We start from the raw sequence: 6,098 nt of genomic DNA, 5'->3' as shown, positions 1-6,098 counted from the left end.
GCTCAATTAGAGATATAAGGAACCAAATGGACCCTTATGCTTCTGTAACTCAGAGAGTGTACAAATGGAACCAAATGGACCCTAATGGGTCCAATGTACAAATCCCAAATATACAAATCCCCTGTGACTTCCTGTGTGAATTAGGTTACAGGGTTTGGGATGGTGTTAGTAATGGTCGGACTATTAAAGGGGAGGTCGAACCAATGTCTCAACAAACAAATAAATGTGTTCCATTTCCCCGCTCTGAAACTTTGCCCAGATCGTTTCTCTTGAGGCTCGTTGTATCAACGTTATGATTCATATGAACACAAACCTCTGGTGCTCCGTGTGAGGCTGTGAGCATACGCATTGATCAGTGTCGTAACTTTGCTCAGTGTGGGCATATGCATATTGATCAGTGTCATAACTTTGCCATTCTTCTGTTCTCCTTCACAGTAACCCATTTGGGCCTGACGTCAAAATTAAAAACAAAATCAAGTCTTCTAAATCCTGACAGTTTTCTGAAATACCTGTGTTTCTATATCAGTGGTGCTCAATATTTCATGTCAAGGACCCCAGAAATGACCGACCCCCATCTGAAAATATGTTGTTCCAGGGAGCCCCCCCCCCCCCCCCCCCCCCGCTCTGAAAGAATATACATTCAAAGATTTGCGTCACATTTTCAAGATTTTTCAAAAATAGCAGATCTACAAACTCGTAGTGCCGCGCTTGTAGAGCTGCTATTGTTCAATAGGGGTTCCCGTTCTGAACGGGTTAATTACACCTTCCCTTTGTTCTGTCGTTACAGAACTGTTCCTTTGAACCTTTTTGTTTTATTAATGAATTCCAGAAAGTCCAGGGAGTCCAAATCATTCCCAGCCCAGGTTTTCATGTCAAGGACCCCCAGAATGGCGTTCATTTGGTTTGGTTTTCATGTCAAGGACCCCAGAATGATGTTCATTTGGTTTGGTTTTCATGTCAAGGACCCCAGAATGATGTTCATTTGGTTTGGTTTTCATGTCAAGGACCCCAGAATGATGTTCATTTGGTTTGGTTTTCATGTCAAGGACCCCCAGAATGATGTTCATCTGGTTTGGTTTTCATGTCAAGGACCCCAGAATGATGTTCATTTGGTTTGGTTTTCATGTCAAGGACCCCCAGAATGATGTTCATCTGGTTTGGTTTTCATGTCAAGGACCCCAGAATGATGTTCATTTGGTTTGGTTTTCATGTCAAGGACCCCCAGAATGATGTTCATTTGGTTTGGTTTTCATGTCAAGGACCCCCAGAATGATGTTCATTTGGTTTGGTTTTCATGTCAAGGACCCCCAGAATGATGTTCATTTGGTTTGGTTTTCATGTCAAGGACCCCAGAATGATGTTCATTTGGTTTGGTTTTCATGTCAAGGACCCCAGAATGATGTTCATTTGGTTTGGTTTTCATGTCAAGGACCCCCAGAATGATGTTCATTTGGTTTGGTTTTCATGTCAAGGACCCCAGAATGATGTTCATTTGGTTTGGTTTTCATGTCAAGGACCCCAGAATGATGTTCATTTGGTTTGGTTTTCATGTCAAGGACCCCAGAATGATGTTCATTTGGTTTGGTTTTCATGTCAAGGACCCCCAGAATGATGTTCATTTGGTTTTCATGTCAAGGACCCCAGAATGATGTTCATTTGGTTTGGTTTTCATGTCAAGGACCCCCAGAATGATGTTCATTTGGTTTGGTTTTCATGTCAAGGACCCCAGAATGATGTTCGTTTGGTTTGGTTTTCATGTCAAGGACCCCAGAATGATATTCATTTGGTTTGGTTTTCATGTCAAGGACCCCCAGAATGACGTTCATTTGGTTTGGTTTTCATGTCAAGGACCCCAGAATGATGTTCATTTGGTTTGGTTTTCATGTCAAGGACCCCCAGAATGATGTTCATTTGGTTTGGTTTTCATGTCAAGGACCCCCAGAATGATGTTCATTTGGTTTGGTTTTCATGTCAAGGACCCCCAGAATGATGTTCATTTGGTTTGGTTTTCATGTCAAGGACCCCCAGAATGATGTTCATTTGGTTTGGTTTTCATGTCAAGGACCCCCAGAATGATGTTCATTTGGTTTGGTTTTCATGTCAAGGACCCCAGAATCATGTTCATTTGGCTGCAGAGTGCAGGTTTTGAGCCAGGGACACCATAAGAGAAGGTCCATGTTTTTGTGCATAAAAAACAAAAACATCTCATAATTTAGTGATTAATTATGAGATCAAACCATCCATCCATCTTCAACCACCTCTCCGGCGGCGGTGACTCAGCGGTAGAGTGGCTCAGGGGTAGAGTGGCTGGATGGTAACAGCAAGGTTGCCAGTTCGAACCCGGGCTCCCCCAGAGTTACACCCCAGAGTGTGGAAGTGTCCTTGAGCAAGACACTGAACACCTAATTGCTCCTGATGTGCTGGTTTCTGCCGCCATCGGTGTGTGAATGTGTGTGTGAATGGGTGAATGTAATGCACAATCTATGTAAAGGTGTGTGAATGTGTGTGCGTGTGAATGGGTGAATGTAATGCACAATCTATGTAAAGGTGTGTGAATGGGTGAATGTAAATGCACAATATATGTAAAGGTGTGTGAATGGGTGAATGTAATGCACAATCTATGTAAAGGTGTGTGAATGGGTGAATGTAAATGCACAATCTATGTAAAGGTGTGTGTGAATGGGTGAATGTAATGCACAATCTGGTTGGTTGCGGTGTCTGGTTAACCCAGCTGAGACTTCCAGACTTCCCTTTCTCGAACAACGTTAGTATTGTAACTTCCTCCTGGGGGAATCCCGAGGCGTTCACAGCCCCCCCCCCCCCCCCCCCCCCCCTATCTGCCCTCAACAATCAGGGCCCCCCAATGGACCACATGCAGACCGCAGCTATCTTACCATAGGTTAAAGTCAAGGTGCTAACAAGGTGCAACTTCCCATAGACAGCCCCTTCATCCAAACAGAACAGTCCTATCTGATTGTATTACACAACGTCAAACTCACCAACATTGCAGCTGTACAGAAAAGCTTGAATTATTCACTTTTTATCCACTTTATTTAAGTGTTTGTTTCATAAAAATCCACCGTAGACATGTTATGAGTTACTTTCTGTCCTTGCAGGTGATTATTTTTCTAAGTGTTGCAGTTTGGAAGTGCTCGTTAGACATCACTCAACGGCCCTGCGTACCACCTGTTGGAAGTGCTCGTTAGACATCACTCAACGGCCCTGCGTACCACCTGTTGGAAGTGCTCGTTAGACATCACTCAACGGCCCTGCGTACCACCTGTTGGAAGTGCTCGTTAGACATCACTCAACGGCCCTGCGTACCACCTGTTGGAAGTGCTCGTTAGACATCACTCAACGGCCCTGCGTACCACCTGTTGGAAGTGCTCGTTAGACATCACTCAACGGCCCTGCGTACCACCTGTTGGAAGTGCTCGTTAGACATCACTCAACGGCCCTGCGTACCACCTGTTGGAAGTGCTCGTTAGACATCACTCAACGGCCCTGCGTACCACCTGTTGGAAGTGCTCGTTAGACATCACTCAACGGCCCTGCGTACCACCTGTTGGAAGTGCTCGTTAGACATCACTCAACGGCCCTGCGTACCACCTGTTGGAAGTGCTCGTTAGACATCACTCAACGGCCCTGCGTACCACCTGTTGGAAGTGCTCGTTAGACATCACTCAACGGCCCTGCGTACCACCTGTTGGAAGTGCTCGTTAGACATCACTCAACGGCCCTGCGTACCACCTGTTGGAAGTGCTCGTTAGACATCACTCAACGGCCCTGCGTACCACCTGTTGGAAGTGCTCGTTAGACATCACTCAACGGCCCTGCGTACCACCTGTTGGAAGTGCTCGTTAGACATCACTCAACGGCCCTGCGTACCACCTGTTGGAAGTGCTCGTTAGACATCACTCAACGGCCCTGCGTACCACCTGTTGGAAGTGCTCGTTAGACATCACTCAACGGCCCTGTGTACCACCTGTTTTGAATTAGCACATATAGGCAGCAGGACGTTGCTTTACTGAAAACGAGTGCTTCCAAACTCTGATGGTAAGATGGCCGCCGTCTGCAAATGACCAATACCTCCTCTCTGAACTCATGCACAGCCAAACACACAGACACAGACACAGGCCAGGTAGGAGGGCTTGTACAGTACAGTACAGTACAGTACAGTACAGTCGTCCGGTACGTACCGTACAGTACAGTCCAGTCCAGTCCAGTACGTACAGTACAGTACAGTACAGTCCAGTCCAGTCCAGTCCAGTCCAGTCCAGTCCAGTACGTACAGTCTAGTCTAGACTAGACTAGACTAGACTAGTCTAGTCTAGTCTAGTCTAGTCTAGTCTAGTCTAGTCTAGTCTAGTCTAGTCTAGTCTAGTCTAGTCTAGTCTAGTCTAGTCTAGTCTAGTCTAGTCCAGTCCAGTCCAGTCCCACTCACTACAGACGTGTCTGATTTTTTTTATAAACTTGAAAGTGTGACAACTACCACATTAGAGGGCATTAGTAGAACAGGCCGGGATTTCTTTCAAAATAGAAGCTCGGGGCTCCGGGCAGATATGGCAGCTTTTACTGTGAAAGCCGGGGGCTTCCGTTCCGCATAATGTTGCTTGCTCACCGTGCGATCATTACGATAAAGTCTGTCTAGAAGCGTTAATATTCCGGGCGAGAGGCTCGTTGAAGTCAGAAATGAAGACAGAAGTAAATCCATCTGGTCAAAACCACGGAGAGCTCCCTAGATTACGCACGACGAGCCTTTCCTTCTGATCGCTAAACAGGGAAGTGAACGGCAGCGCGCGCATGGCGCCAAAAGCAAGGAGTACATTGCAGAAGGATAGGCTAACCCCCCAAAAAAAGAAAGAAATCTGAATATGTGACCGGGTCTGGCAAATAGGCCCTCATCTCGACAAGAGTTGGAATGAAAACCTTCTTCAACATTCAAACTGTGTTAATATGAAAAAAACGAAAATCACACACAAAAGAAATCAAGTTTATTTAGCGATTTTCTGCCTTTTCATTATTGGCGAGATGAGGACCATTTTGCCAGGCTCGGTCACACATATTTTCTCTGTTTGATATCAATCCAATGATATCAAAAAAGCGCTATAGGGCTTGTACACGTTGTCTCAATCAGTCGGTTGGATTAGCTATGACGTTTCCACACGTGGTACGGTTTGAATGTGTTAATGTGTTAAAGCTCTGCTTCGTGTCCGTGGGGGTTGGGGGTTAAACAGTCAGCTCATGTCACAAAAACAATCTTTATTCAGAGAAATCCTCATGAAGGTGTTTTTCTACCGCTTGCAATTTCACTGAGTCACTATTCCTGGGACGTGCAGGGAGGGACACAGCTCAGCATCCGTGAGAGGTGAATATTAAATCAGTTCTAACCAAGTGTAGCCCACCACCACCAGCCCCCAGCCCCCAGCCCACCACCCCCAGCCAAGCAGTGGCTTAACCCTAACCCTAACCCTAACCACCACCAGCCAAGCAGTGTAGCCCACCAGCACCACCAGCCACCACCACCACCCACCCACCAGCACCAGCCAAGCAGTGTTGTTTTCCTCGACTAAAACCAAGACGAAAAATGTTGGTCGACTACCTTTTTCCACTGACGAAAACTAAATGGAAACGAAATGAAAACTAAGCTATGATGACTAAAACTAAATAAGACTAAATATACTGACAATTTAACAAATAAAAACTAAAAACTAAAATCAAAATGTGCTGCCAAAAACACTGCAGCCAAGACCCAGCCCGCAACAGCCCTGCCAATCAGGACTCAGCCCTGTCAATCAGGACTCAGCCCTGCCAATCAGGACTCAGCCCTGTCAATCAGGACTCAGCCCTGCCAATCAGGACTCAGCCCTGTTGGCACGGTGGGTTGCGGAGCGTTGGTCTGGCAGAGTGGGAGTCCCGGGTTCAATCCCCACTTTCCGCGCAATGCTACACAAGGAATCAGATCTACAGCCTCACTCCCAATCTTCCGCCATAGTCTGAAAACCCACCTCTTCAGACTCCATCATGGCCCGTAGCACTTACCCTAGCCCCTTAGATAGCACTTTATGTAGACTTAGATAGCATTTTATACAGACTTA

At 46.2% G+C, this 6,098-nt stretch overlaps 1 protein-coding gene across 1 annotated transcript in view; it reads left to right on the top strand.

Moving 5' to 3' along the window:
- Positions 1 to 6,098, top strand: part of LOC306942652 (uncharacterized protein) — a gene marked incomplete at its 3' end in the record, with an annotated part of 92,298 nt that overhangs the window by 83,404 nt on the left and 2,796 nt on the right. The gene's annotated exons all lie outside the window — the stretch shown is intronic.

The sequence above is a fragment of the Electrona antarctica genome (assembly GCF_951216825.1).
Source record: "Electrona antarctica genome assembly, chromosome: 18".
Lineage (NCBI taxonomy): Eukaryota > Metazoa > Chordata > Actinopteri > Myctophiformes > Myctophidae > Electrona > Electrona antarctica.
This window is presented reverse-complemented; position numbering and strand designations above follow the sequence as displayed.